The 15,183-nt window shown below is 39.4% G+C and overlaps 1 pseudogene; it reads right to left on the reverse strand.

The window, feature by feature from the left end:
* Nucleotides 1-4,771: 4,771 nt before the first annotated feature.
* Nucleotides 4,772-6,123, reverse strand: LOC104995183 (annotated as a pseudogene).
* Nucleotides 6,124-15,183: the final 9,060 nt, after the last annotated feature.

Raw genomic sequence — 15,183 nt, forward strand, 5'->3', positions numbered from 1 at the left:
CTTTAATCTTTTACATTTATTTGAAACACTATTCTTTACTTATGTGCTTCCCTGGTGGCTCAGACACCACCTGAGTATGTATTACTGAGATACCTGAGTAAAGTATCCGCCTGCCAATGCAAGAGACCAAGAGACACAGGCTGCATCCTTGGGTCAGGAAGATCCTCTGGAGAAAGGAATGGCTACCTATTCCAGTATTCTTGCATAGAGAATTCCATGAACAGAGGAGCCTGGCTGGCTATGGTCCATGGGGTCACAAAGAGTCAGACACAACTGAACGACTAACACGTTCTTTCACTTTCTCTACTTACTTCAAAACCAATATTACATTTTAGTTGTGGTTGTTTTTCAGTTGCTAAGTCATTTCTTACTCTGTGACTGTGGACTACAGCATCACAGCCTCCTCTCTCCTCCACTATCTCTTGGAGATTGCTCAAATTCACACCCACTGAGTCGGTGATGCTATCTAGCCATCTCATCCTCTGTCACCCCCTACTCCTTTTGCCTTCATTCTTTCCCAGTATTAGGGTCTTTTCCAGTGACTCACCTCTTTGCATCAGGTGGCCAAAGTATTGGAGCTTCAGCATAAGTCCTTCCAATTAACATTCCTCAGTTGACTTCCTTTAGTTTTTAAAAGTATAACTTTTTATATAGCACCATTTAATAAAAATAACAATGCCATAGAGACAAAAACCAAAGAAAAACAAAAAGGAAAGAGACAAGGTGCACATAGGATGAAAAAAGAATAGAAAAAGTCATTAAAGCCACCTACCTGGTCCTTCAAAGTTGGTGTGGTACCTGGAGAAATTGCAGCACAGTCTGACTCATTTTGCTGAAGAGAATACACACACCCATTATCAAGAAGAGAACTTTAACTTCCCTTAGTTTTAATAATTCACCATTGCGAAAACTAAATCTATTCCTTGGTATTACATTAAAAAATAATGAAGAAAAATGACTATAGTTTTAAAAGCTTTTTTAATCTGGTTTCCATGCTTATTCTATTACTGCGTTCCAGTAAGTAGACTTGAATATCTCATCTTCTGTGGCTATGTTTCTTTTTTTCTTTAAGATAGAAACAGAAAAATAGATTTTATTATGAATTACCCTCCAGAGAATATTCCTTTTGATTGAATTTTCTCTTTGATTTTACTGGACAAAGGATGATAGTAATTAAAGGAATGTGGGCTAATCTGACTAAATATATATATGTATATATATAATTTAAATTATATCAGTTCTTTATGTTTTACTCTAATATCTGATACAAAATCTTAATATAATAATAAATTACCAAAGCATTTTGTCTGTATCATTCCTGAGTTGTAACTATGAGACTGATTGAAAAACCCAATTTTTAAAGCATACACGATGACATTAGGCCATATTATTCAGAAACTGACCTGAAATCATGTAAATGTTTCTGGATTTCTTTATAAATTATTATATGAAGTTATACAGTGTTAAGAAGAAATCACATCTTTTTGTCTTCCTCTATCAATTCAGAAAAGAAACTGAGGGTATGCAGAAGACTATAGTTCATTTTAGTTCAGTTTAGTCACTCAGTCGTGTTCAACTCTTTGCAATCCCATGGACTGCAGCACCAAGGCCTCCCTACCCATCACCAACTCTCGGGGTTTATTCAAACTCATGTCCATTGAATCAGAGATGCCATCCAACCATCTCATCCTCTGTCATCCCCTTCTCCTCCCACCTTCAATCTTTCTCATCATCAGGGTCTTTACAGATTAGTAAATTCTTCCAATCAGGTGGTCAAAATATTGGAGATTCAGGTTTAGCATCAGTACTTCCAATGAATATTCAGGACAGATTTCCTTTAGGATGGACTGGTAGGATCTCCTTGCTGTCCAAGTGACTCTCAAGAATCTTCTCCAACATCACAGTTCAAAAGCATCAATTCTTTGGTGCTCAACTTTCTTCACAGTCCAACTCTCACATCTATACATGACTACTGGAAAAACCATAGCCTTGACTAGATGGACCTTTGTTGGCAAAGTAATGCCTCTGCTTTTTAATATGCTATCAAGGTTTGTCATAGCTTTTCTTCCAAGGAGCAAGCCTCTTTTAATTTCATGGCTAAAATAACCATCTGCAGTGATTTTGGAGCTGGAAAATATAAAGTCTGTCACTTTTTCCACTGTTTCCCCATCTATTTGCCATGAAGTGATGGAAACAGATAGCATAATCTTAGTTTTCTGAATGTTGAGTTTTAAGCCAACTTTTTCACTTTCTTCTTTCACTTTCATCAAGAGGCTCTTTAGTTCTTTTTTGCCTTTTTCCATAAGTGTGGTGTCATCTGAATATCTAAGGTTATTGATATTTCTTCTGGCAATCTTGATTCCAGCTTGTGCTTCATTCAGTCCAGCATTTCACATGATATACTCTGCATATACAACCTTTACGTACTGTTTCCCTATTTGGAACCAGTCTGTTGTTCCATGTCCAGTTCTAACGATTATTTCTTATCCTGAATAAAGATTTCTCAGGAGGCAGGTCAGATGGTCTGGTATTCCCGTCTCTTGAAGAATTTTCCAGTTTGTTGTGATCCACACAGTCAAAGGTTTGGCATAGTCAATAAAGCAGAAGTATATGTTTTTCTGGCACTCTCTTGCTTTTTGATGATCCAACGAATGTTGGCAATTGGATCTCTGGTTTCTCTACCTTTCCTAAACCCAGCTTGAACATCTGAGAGTTCATGGTTCATGTATTGTTGAAGCCTGGCTTGGAGAATTTTGAGCATTACTTTGCTAGCAGGTGATATGAGTGCAATTGTGCAGTAGCTTGAGCATTCTTTGGCATTGCCTTTCTTAGGGATTTGAGTGAAAACTGACCTTTTCCAGTCCTGTGGCCACTGCTGAGTTTTCCAAATTTGCTGGCATATTGAGTGCAGCACATTAATGGCATCATCTTTCAGGATTTGAAATAGCTCAACTGGAATTCCATCACCTCCACTAGCTTTGTTCATAGCGATGCTTCCTCAGGCCCACTTGACTTCACATTCCAAGATGTCTGGCTCTAGGTAAGTGATCACACTATCGTGGTTATCTGGATCATGAAGATATTTTTTGTATAGCTCTTCTGTGTATTCTTGCCACCTCTTCTTAATATCTTCTGCTTCTGTTTGTCCATACCATTACTATTTCTGTCCTTTATTGAGCCCATCTTTGCATGAAAAATTCCCTTGGTATCTCTAATTTTCTTGAAGAGATCTCTAGTCTTTCTCATTCTATTTTTTCCTCTATTTCTTTATATTGATCACTGAGGAGGAGTTTCTTATCTCTCCTTGCTATTCTTTAGAACTCTGCATTCAAATGGGTATATCTTTCCTTTTCTCTTTTTCCTTTCACTTATCTTCTTTTCACAGCTATTTGTAAGGCCTCCTCAGACAACCATTTTGCGTCTTGTTTTCCTTTGCTTGGGGATGATCTTGATCACTGCCTCTTGTACAATGTCATGAACCTCCATCCATAGTTCTTCAGGCACTCTGTCTTTCAGATCTAATCCCTTGAATCTATTTCTCACTTCCACTGTATAGTCATAAGGGGTTTGATTTAGGTCATACCTGAATGGTCTAGTGGTTTTCCCTACTTTCTTCAATTTAAGTATGCATTTGGCAATAAGGATTTCATGATCTGAGCCACAGTCAGCTCCCAGTCTTATTTTTGCTGACTGTATAAAGCTTCTCCATCTTTGGCTGCAAAGAATATAATCAATCTGATTTCGCTGTTGACCATCTTGTGATGTCCATGTGTAGAGTCTTCTCTTTTGTTGTTGGAAGAGGGTATGTGCTAGGACCAGTGCATTCTCTTGGCAAAACTCTGTTAGTCTTTGCCCTGCTTCATTCTGTACTCCAAGGCCAAATTTGCCTGTTACTACAGGTATTTCTTGACTTTCTACTTTTGCATTCCAGTCCCCTATAATGAAAAGGACATATTTTTGTGTTAATTCTAGAAGGTCTTGTAGGTCTTCATAGAACCATTCAACTTCAGCTTCTTCAGCTTTACTGGTCCGGGCATAGACTTGCATTACTGTGATATTGAATGGTTTGCCTTGGAAACGGAGATCATTCTGTCATTTTGGAGACTGCACCTAAGTACTGCATTTCAGACTCTTTTGTTGACTATAGAAGGAACATTAACTATTAGCCCAAAGTTATGCACTGTCTTGCTGGGATTACTTAAGCCCAAAGTAACTGCTCTATTAAATAAGAACAGATCATAAGACCATCATAGGTAATATATCAAACACAATCTGGTAAATGCACTCTTTGTTACTAAAAACAAACAAAAATAAGAGTTACAGCAAGAAATTGTGATGAAGCAAAACTATAGGATTAATATCTACTTCTACAGAATAGTTTGGAGAAATTGGTATATGGAGACAAAGAAAGTTCCTGTGTTTAACATCTTTTGATCTTGGATTAACAATCAAACTCAAATGGTACTGCTGCTGTTGTTGTTTATTCATTAAGTCATGTCCAACTCTTTGTGATCTCATAGACTGTAGCCCCCTAGGCTCCTCTGTCCATGGGATTTTCCAGGCAAGAATACTGAAGTTGGTTGCTGTTTCCATTTCCAGTGGATCTTCTCAATCCACAGTTCTTAGCACTCTATTCAAGTGATCGCTTGGAATACCGTGTATATTTGTATTAATCCCCAAGATTTTCAGTTTCTCCACAAAATTCTGCTCCAAAACGGTTCTTATTTCCTTAGTGAGGGAAGGCTTATTCTTCAGTTTTCCTTGTATGTATCTAGTTGTCATTTAATTTCTGTTCATTTTCCCTTACATGTGCCATTGTTAGACTTGACTTCACATCCACTGTCTGGGGGGTTGGAGCATTCATAGGTACAGTTGGGGCAGTTGGCTTAGATTCAAAAGTCTGCCAGGTTAAAAGATTCCCTTATGGTTCTGTCACTGTTTAATGATTTAGTGGCAAACGCTTTAATCTGCTGTCTCTATGTGATAATCGGCTCGTTCTGCTCCTGGAATCTCGGCCCTAGCTCTTCTATCCTTTTCTTGTAGAAGACATTACTTGCACTTTGATCATCTATCACTGAGGTTTGAAGTTTCTGCCTATGTGACAGGAGCCGGCTCTTTTCTTTCTTGTGTTCTTGAGGAAGAGCCTGAACATGAACTGTCCACTTGCTTTCCTGACTGTCAAGTAGCTGCAATCACATTTTGGAAATCATGGGGATGCTGAGGACATTCTTCTTTAAACTCATGTGCATCTTTTAGCATACCTATGTTAGACTTGATCTGCATATTGGGCTTCTTGATTTCTGACAATTGATATTCTAATGTTGAGTTCTTAGAAGTCAGTCCTTTAAATTCTTTCATAAACATTTCCTTGACTTTTTCCATTTCATCAACTAGTTTCTCCTTTTCTTCGTCTTTCCATCTATCAAATAACTTCAAAAATTCTTCCTCTTTTGTTTTCTGTATTTCATATTCCTTAGAGAACTTGACTGCGTGCACATGCTGTGCCGCCTGTCGCTGAGACTTGGTGAGCTGCAACTTCAACATGTTGATCTCACTTTGGAGCTTGTCCGTCTGTGTCCTCGTCTTATACTCAAGATGTGAATCTTCAGGGTGGCAGCACTGAATATGACTTTGTAGGAAAGCTTGGTTCATAAAGGCCTTGTCACAAAAATGGCACTGGTAATAGCTGGCTTTGGCCTCTATCATCTGCTGCTGGGTAGGCATCAACTTCTTCCTGCGTTTACACTCTTCCTTGAGCAGCTTGATCTTGCTCGCTTGCTTGGCGAGGAGCTTCCTGCTCTTCTCGCCCCCAGCCAGGCTCGAGCACAGCAGCTCCTCCAGGTCGTACAGCTACAAGGTGCGCAACTCCTGCGAGTGCAGCAGGTACTTGATGGTGAGCTGCTCCAGGTGGATGAGCTTTAGCAGCACCTGGTCCACCTATGACTGGCAGCTTAAATATTTCTCGTCCTCCAGCTTGCAGAAGGTGATGTTCTCCTGCAGCATGAGCACGTCCACGGCACCAGCCACCTTGTCCACTTTGATGGTGCTCAGCCGCCGCTAGTCCACACTCTCCAGTTACAGTCGGAACTGGAAGAAGGGCAGGGAATAAGCCAGGTGGTAGGATTAATGTTGCTGACATGTTCATCAAAAATTGAACTTAAAGAAGATTTAAAGTGTACAGATGTGGATGATGACGACTGGGACATATCATCCTTAAAGGAAGAGAAATCTATGCAGAGAAGAGTTGGGAGAGAAGGAACCTCCTCCACCTGTGAACAATGAGTCTAATTCTACTCAAGTGCCAATGCCTGGGGTGCAACTAACCTGAAAGGGCCGAAGGGAGAAGGACCTCAGGATGAATCCAGTACACTGAAAAGCGGCTTAGTAACTGTGACTGATTTGAGTGACTTTTTAGACGTGTAACTGTCACCCTGTGCGACAGGAGGTCCCTCCAGACTTCAACAGTATTTGGTATCACAGTATTTCAGCACTGCTTACACAATTATAATTGTCCTGCCTGACAGTATCTCCTGCAGTAACAAGGAAACTGGCTCTCAGAGAACAAGAGTCTCTTCAATGGCACCTAATGCAATGTTAAAAAAAAAAAAAAGCAAATTGTCAACAGTATTTTGAAGCATATAAAGGTGTTTAATACTGCTATTGCTTAAAAATAATATGTCACTGAAGTCATAAAAAGTTTTTTCTTTGGAATGGTACTCTAGGTGTATTTTTTTCAACTAATTTTTAAGTGAACTCTTTTTTTTAAATGATAGCAGATTTTATTTTAAACTTTTTTTTTTTTAAATAATCTTTCTTAGGTACATTTTCATGTTGGAAGTGTTTTATTACAAAGTTCTATTAGTATCCTGAAAATGGAATTGGTGGAAATTAGTGAAATTTTAAGAGTGGACAGCTTATTTTTCATCTAGAAGTAAGTTTAGAGTTAATCAAAATATAGCTAGGCCCATGTTAACTACATTTTCCAGAAGTAGTTTTACCATATGCAGCTTTGGGCCACTGTAAAGCATGTTGTTTTAGAACTTGAAATACTATATCTGCAGCATAAACTTGATCTTGGATATTTTATGAATATAAAATAGCCATTTTAAATATCAATTAATTTATCAGACTATGAATAGAAGAGATTGAGTCAATACTGAATTCATACATCTATGCTTTTTTTCCCCACTTTTTTAAATGTCCAGCCTGCATTAGAAAATACCTCAAAACTAATTTTGTTATATTCTTAATAGTGACATCGTCAATAGTCAACACGTTCATATAAGCTGGTTTTTGCATTTTTTTATACTTTGTGGTACTATCTGTACTCTTGTTTTCCCCCACCAAAGTAATATTTTTTTAAGTAATGTTTTAACTAAATGGTCTGTGAGGATTTGGATCTGTCTTCATTTTGTCCACCTTTCAAGTAAAACCCTCTATGACACACACACACGCACAATATATAGTAATTGATTATAGTTTAAATGGGGCCTTCCTGGGTGGCTCAGCAGTAAAGAATCTGCCTGTGATGAGGAAGATGCAGGAGATCCCACAGGTTCAATCCTTGGGTCGGGAAGATACCCTGCATGAGGACATGGCAACTCACTCCATTATTCTTGTCTTGGAGAATCCTATGAACAGTGGAGCCTGGCAGACTACAGCTCACAGAGTTGGACACGAGTGAAGCAACGGAATACATAGTTTAAATGCCCTAAGTCCAATACAGTTTATTCGATTTTACACATAAAAGATGAATGTAATATGCTATAAGGAGGTGATAACTGTGTTTGTCATTGAACCATGCAGACAAATTTCCTAATGCTGAGTTCATTGCCTTTTCTTTTCTCTTTGCATCTCATCCTGGCTTAGTTTCTCTGACTTTCACTTCATGTTATTTATCACCCAACATCATGGTTTATTCCATGTGTAACAGGCAGAAACTAGAACTGTTTATTCTGAAAAGATAGTTATAAGAAACCTCTTCATTACAGCAACATTTTCATTACAGATTCATATTTTAGCATTTATTTTAAATATTATCATCTCTGTATGTGGGGAGAGGTAGATATAAGGAATTCACACATTTTTCTTTTTAATTTGGGCTCTTTGCATATTATGACAATATTGACTAAAATTATATTCTTTAAAAAATTGTAAAACAGACTTTTTTTTAATATAAAGACATCATTTTAAAAGTTGTTTACTTTTTACTACAAATAGCTTTTCTTTCCAAAAATATTTCTTTCTTTGTAAAAGTATAGAATGATGAAAAAAATAATATTCTTGGGCTTATATTACAAAAGTCAAGTTGTCTTTCAATAAAGGAATAGTTTCAGTCTTGCGAAGTTAATTTTAACAAACTTTGTATAAGCAATTATTTTCCACTGGCTGTTGCTCTAAAAGCCAGAGGATATTTTATTATTAAAAAGTGTTTTATAGATGAAATGCACTTACAGCATAGCAAAACTTCCTAAATAATATAGAAAAGACAATAATTTTCAAATAATAAAAAATTTCAAGGCAAAGGCAATAACTTTCTTATAAATTATTAACCATGTTTTAATACTGAACACATTCAAACTACTAGCAGTTCTGAACTACTATAAGTACTCAGGTAGAAAAACAAGTAAAATATGGTATAGCACACAAAATTTATCAGACAATTGTCTGTGCTCTAAGCATGCTAGTTTCAATATATAAGGAATTATGATTTGAACAATGTTTTTAATTTTTTTCCAATTTTTGCGAACACTATTATTTCACACAGTGTCTTTTTATGGCTACTTTTTGTAACAATAAGAAACCACAGACATCATTTGATGAACTAAATCCTTTTCTAGTCAATACTCAGTTAAGTTCAGTTCAGTTGCTCAGTCGTGTCCGACTCTTTGTGACTCCATGAATTGCAGCACACCAGGCCTCCCTGTCCATCACCAATTCCCAGAGTTCACTCAAACTCACATCCATAGAGTCCGTGATGCCATCCAGCCATCTCATCCTCTGTCGTCCCCTTTTCCTCCTGCTCCCAATCCCTCGCAGCAACAGTCTTTTCCGATGAGTCAACTCTTTGCATGAGGTGGCCAAAGTACTGGAGTTTCAGCTTTAGCATCATTCCTTCCAAAGAAATCCCAGGGCTGATCTCCTTCAGAATGGACTGGTTGGAACTCCTTGCAGTCCAAGAGACTCTCAAGAGTCTTCTCAAACACCACAGTTCAAAAGCATCAATTCTTCGGCGCTCAGCTTTCTTCACTGTCCAACTCTCACATCCATACATGACCACGGGAAAAACCATAGCCTTGACTAGATGGACCTTTGTTGGCAAAGTAATGTCTCTGCTTTTCAACATGCTATCTAGGTTGATCATAACTTTCCTTCCAAAGAGTAAGCATCTTTTTATTTCATGGCTGCAATCACCATCTGCAGTGATTTGGGAGCCCCAGAAAATAAAGTCTGGCACTGTTTCCACTGTTTCCCCATCTATTTCCCATGAAGTGATGGGACCAGATGCCATGATCTGCGTTTTCTGAATGTTGAGCTGTAAGCCAACTTTTCACTCTCCTCTTTCACTTTCATCAAGAGGCTTTTGCGTTCCTCTTCACTTTCTTCCATAAGGTTGGTGTCATCTGCATATCTGAGGTTATTGATATTTCTCCCGGCATTCTTGATTCCAGCTTGTGCTTCTTCCAGCCCAACGTTTCTCATGATGTGCTCTGCAAAGAAGTTAAATAAGCAGGGCGACAATATACAGCCTTAATGTACTCCTTTTCCTATTTGGAACCAGTCTGTTGTTCCATGTCCAGTTCTAACTATTGGTTCCTGACCTGCCACTAGTAAAGTAATGCTCAAAATTCTCGAAGCCAGGCTTCAGCAATATGTGAACCGTGAGCTTCCTGATGTTCAAGCTGGTTTTAGAAAAGGCAGAGACACCAGAGATCAAATTGCCAGCATCTGCTGGATCATGGAAAAAGCAAGAGAGTTCCAGAAAAACATCTATTTCTGCTTTATTGACTAGCCAAAGCCTTTGACTATGTATGCGATGCTATGCTATGCTAAGTCACTTCAGTTGTGTCCGAATCTGTGCAACCCCATAGATGGCAGCCCACCAGGCTCCCCCGTCCCTGGAATTCTCCAGGCAAGAACACTGGAGTGGGCTGCCATTGCCTTCTCCAATGCATGAAAGTGAAAAGTGAAAGTGAAGTTGCTCAGTCGTGTCCAACTCTTAGCCACCCCATGGATTGCAGCCTAATAGGCTCCTCCATCCATGGGATTCTCCAAGCAAGAGTACTGGAGCGGGGTGCCATTGCCTTCTCCAGTGTTGATCACAATAAACTATGGAAAATTCTGAAAGAGATGGGAATACCAGACCACCTGATCTGCCTCTTGAGAAATTTGTATGCAGGTCAGGAAGCAACAGTTAGAACTGGACATGGAACAACAGACTGGTTCCAAATAGGAAAAGGAGTACATCAAGGCTGTATATTGTCACCCTGTTTATTTAACTTCTATGCAGGGTACAGCATGAGAAATACTCGACTGGAAGAAACACAAGCTGGTATCAAGATTTCTGGGAGAAATATCAATAACCTCAGATATGCAGATGACACTACCCTTATGGCAGAAAGTGAAGAGGAACTCAAAAGCCTCTTGATGAAAGTGAAAGTGGAGAGTGAAAAAGTTGGCTTAAAGCTCAACATTCAGAAAACGAAGATCATAGCATCCGGTCCCACCACTTCATTGGAAATAGATGGGGAAACAGTGGAAACAGTGTCAGACTTTATTTTTCTGGGCTCCAAAATCACTGCAGATAGTGACTGCAGCCATGAAATTAAAAGACGCTTACTCCTTGGAAGGAAAGTTATGACCAACCTAGATAGCATATTCAAAAGCAGAGACATTACTTTGCCAACAAAGTTTCGTTTAGTCAAGGCTGTGGTTTTTCCTGTGGTCATGTATGGATGTGAGAGTTGGACTGTGAAGAAGGCTGAGTGCCGAAGAATTGATGCTTTTGAACGGTGGTGTTGAAGACTCTTGAGAGTCCTTTGGACTGCAAGGAGATCCAACCAGGCCATTCTGAAGGAGATCAGCCCTGGGATTTCTTTGGAAGGAATGATGCTAAAGCTGAAACTCCAGTACTTTGGCCACCTCATGTGAAGAGTTGACTCATTGGAAAAGACTCTGATGCTGGGAGGGATTGGGGGCAAGAGGAGAAGGGGATGACAGAGGATGAGACGGCTGGACGGCATTACTGACTCGATGGACGTGAGTCTGAGTGAACTCCAGGAGTTGGTGATGGACAGAGAGGCCTGGTGTACTGTGATGCATGGGGTCGCAAAGAATCGGACATGACTGAGCGACTGATCTGATCTGATCTCTTCTTTTCACAGCTATTTGTAAGGCCTCCGCAGGCAGCCATTTTGCTTTTTTGCCTTTCTTTTCTATGGGGATGATCTTGATCCCTGTCTCCTGTACAATGTCATCAACCTCAGTCCTACCTGTTACTAATTACATGGTATGGGATAGTATTGTACAAGAGAAAATGGAGACCAGAGAGTGGAAAAGGGAAAGTGAAAGAGACAAGATGTATGGCACAGAGGTGAGGGGAAAGAGAAATTTAAGAGCATCTACAAAAAACTAATGCTGAGAGAAAAAGAAAATGAAGAAGTGATGTCAGTGTTAAGTATTCTGGTGCAAAGCCAGAGATCTACAGAATAAATTATGAAATGTTGTTGCTTCATTTGACTAATCACTGACTGCCAAAATAACAGATGTTGCTGAACTTCAGTCCAGTCTTGAGCATTAGAGAGTTGGGGACATGACTATTCAGGTAGATGGAGGACAGAAAAATAAAGCTGTTTCAGATGTTAGTATTCTGTAAATATTTTGTCTCTCTCCTCCCCCGTCACATTCTCTTTCTTCCTGTAGTGAACATGTACACTCTTAATTTCAAACTTCTGACTGCATTTCTGGAAATGTTTATTTCTAATAGGAAAAGTCTGTTACATGTGCTCATAGACATAAACATCCAAAACAGTGTCAATCAATTTTTATTGCTGTGCTAATCAGGTACTTGCAGTATTGAGTAATGGAGGGAGCATTTATTTCAGTACATCAGTGGAAGTTCATGAAACAGACTTTATCCTTTTGTCCGTTATCATTTCTGTTACAATAAAAGCATTTAAAACTATGTTGCTGGCATTTCAGATTAAGGCAAAGTTCCTTACACTCATCACTTCACTTATTTTTTTCTTTTCTTAGTTCTCTGAGAGACTTGCAAATAGGTTCATATTCATTATAGTGATAATGTATGGGAAATGGCATAATTTTCACCAAATAAATTTAATTCTCCAGAAGCATTTATTTTCCTCTGGCAAAATAAATGTTCTAAAGCAGACTACTGTGTAAATGATACTTCTTATTTCCCTAGGTTTATCCTAATGACTGTTCTCACCTCCTAAACTGGTTGAGTCCAAGACCTTTTGTTAAGCCACTCATTCAATAGGTTTTTACAGAGCAGTTTGTTTCTCCTTCAGGCACAGAGTTTTGTAGTTGAGATGAATGCTAAGCACAAATACCATTCAGTGCGCTCTAGACATTAAATTTTAGGTAGATACATAGAGATCAAAGTACATGTTTACAATAAAATATGACAAATGTGGTAAACACTATCATTCTCCTTACCTAATTTATTTCTCATTCGTTGATAAAAATTAAATGTTTCTTTTTTGTGTATAATTCAACACTATCTAAATCACCCTTCTCCTTCCTAAATGATGTCTTATTAATCAATCTCTTCTCTCTTTTAAAACTTGTGTATCAGGTATTTGGACTTTCCAGGTGGTTCAGTGGTAAAATATCTGCTTTGCCAATGCAAGAGACAAAGATTTGATCTTTGGGGTGGGAAGATCCCCTGGAGGAGGAAATGACAACCCACTCTAGTATTCTTGGGTGGAAAATCCTATGGACAGAGGAGCATGGCAGGTTGCAGTCTATGGAGTCACAAAGAATCAGACATAATTGAGTGACTGAGCATATACACACATGTGTCAGGTATTTATTTAGATACGGAGATCATGGCAATAAGCAAAGCAGATACAAACTTTGTTCCAAAAGCTTTGCATCTAGTAGCTGAAACAGACAATAGGCACAAAAATACATACATATCTGAATTCAGGTAGTAAAGAATTCTGTTATGGTAAATCAAGTAGAGTAAAAAAGACTCATGTGGAGTGTAGACATGAGAGGGAATGTTTGAGCAGAAACATGAGGAAGGAAGAGAATCCTGGATATATCTGTGGGGGAGAGTAGTCCAGCAGAGAGAACAGAAAGCCATTGAAGAAAATTAGGATGCTTAAAGTATGGCAGTGAGAACAAGCCAGTGTGACTAGGATTAAGTGAATGAGATAAAAAGCAAAACACACACACATTTAAGAGATAGAATCAGAGAATTATTTAAGCTATATTCTTAGAAAGGGAAAGATATATCCAACTGAATGCAGAGTTCCAGGAAATAGCAAGGAGAGATAAATAGAGCAAAGCAATAGAATGTGTAAGACTAATATCTCTTCAAGAAAATTGGAGATATCAAAGTAACTTTCATGCAAGGATGGGCACAATAAAGGACAGAATTTGTAAGGACCTCAAAGAAGCAGAGGAGACTAAGAAGATGTGGCAAGAATACACAGAAGAATGACACAAAAAAGGTCTTAATGACCCAGATAACCATGATGATGTGTTCACTCACCTAGAGCCAGACATCCTAGAGTATGAAGTCAAGTGGGCCTTACATCACTGAATCAACGGACATGAATTTGAGCAAACTCTGGGAGAGAGTGGGGAACAGAAAAGCCTGGTGTCTGCAGTCTGTGGGGTTGCATAGAGTTGGACGTGACTTAGCAACTGAACAACAATGCTGCTGCTGCTGCTGCTAAGTCGCTTCACTCGTGTCCGACTCTGTGTGACCCCATAGATGGCAGCCCACCACGCTCCCCCGTCCCTGGGATTCTCCAGGCAAGAACCCTGGAGTGGGTTGCAATTTCCTTCTCCAATGCATGAAAGTGAAAAAATAAAGTGAAGTCGCTCAGTTGTGTCTGACTCCTAGCAACCCCATGGACTGCAGCCCACCAGGCCCCTCCATCCATGGGATTTTCCAGGCAAGAGTACTGGAGTGGGTTGCCATTGCCTTCTCTGGAGCAACAATGATAACTACTAATTAGAGTTCTGTCACACATGTTTAAAAGTTGGATTTTGGAACAGAGAACTATTGTAGAGTTTGAGCAGCAGGCTAACATGATACAATTTATTTTTTTAATGGGCAAGTTCCCTGGTGGCTCAGATGGTAAAGCGTCTGTCTACAATGTGAGAGACCTGCGTTTGATCCCTGGGTTGGGAAGATTCCCTAGAGAAGGAAATGGCAACCCACTCCAGTATTCTTGCCTTGAAAATCCCATGGACGGAGGAGTTTGGTGCAGGCTACTATCCATGGGGTCGCAAAGAGTCCGGCACTACTGAGCGACTTCACTTTCACTTTCATTATCATTTTAAGATTTTACTTAGGGGAGTAAGAAGAGAAGCAAATAGAAGTGATGAGAGGTGGTAAAATTTGGCATATATTTTTAATGTGGAGCAAGAAGAAAGAAGAGAAGCAGGCTTTGGAGCACAAGGATGAAAATTTGTTTTCAACATGTCAAAATTACAACATTTTTTAGACATCCAGGAGATACCATGAAGACATTTGAGTACAGAAGTCTGCAACCAAGACATTAGGTGTGGAAGAATATGCTTCAGAGATAGTGGCATCAGTTCAGTTCAGTCTCTCAGTTGTGTTCAACTCTTTGCAACCCCATGAATTGCAGCAGGCCAGGCCTCCCTGTCCATCACCAACTCCCGGGATTCACCCAAACTCACATCCATCGAGTTGGTGATGCCATCCAGCCATCTCATCCTCTGTCGTCCCCTTCTCCTCCTGCCCCCAATCCCTCCCAGCAGCAGAGTCTTTTCCAATGAGTCAACTCTTCACATGAGGTGGCCAAAGCACTGGAGTTTCAGCTTTAGCATTATTCCTTCCAAAGAACACCCAGGGCTGATCTCCTTTAGAATGGACTGGTTGGATCTCCTTGCAGTCCAAGGGACTCTCAAGAGTCTTCTCCAACACCACAGTTCAAAAGCATCAGTTCTTCAGTGCTC

This window comes from Bison bison, unplaced genomic scaffold, assembly GCF_000754665.1.
Source record: "Bison bison bison isolate TAMUID 2011002044 unplaced genomic scaffold, Bison_UMD1.0 scf7180017864279, whole genome shotgun sequence".
Lineage (NCBI taxonomy): Eukaryota > Metazoa > Chordata > Mammalia > Artiodactyla > Bovidae > Bison > Bison bison.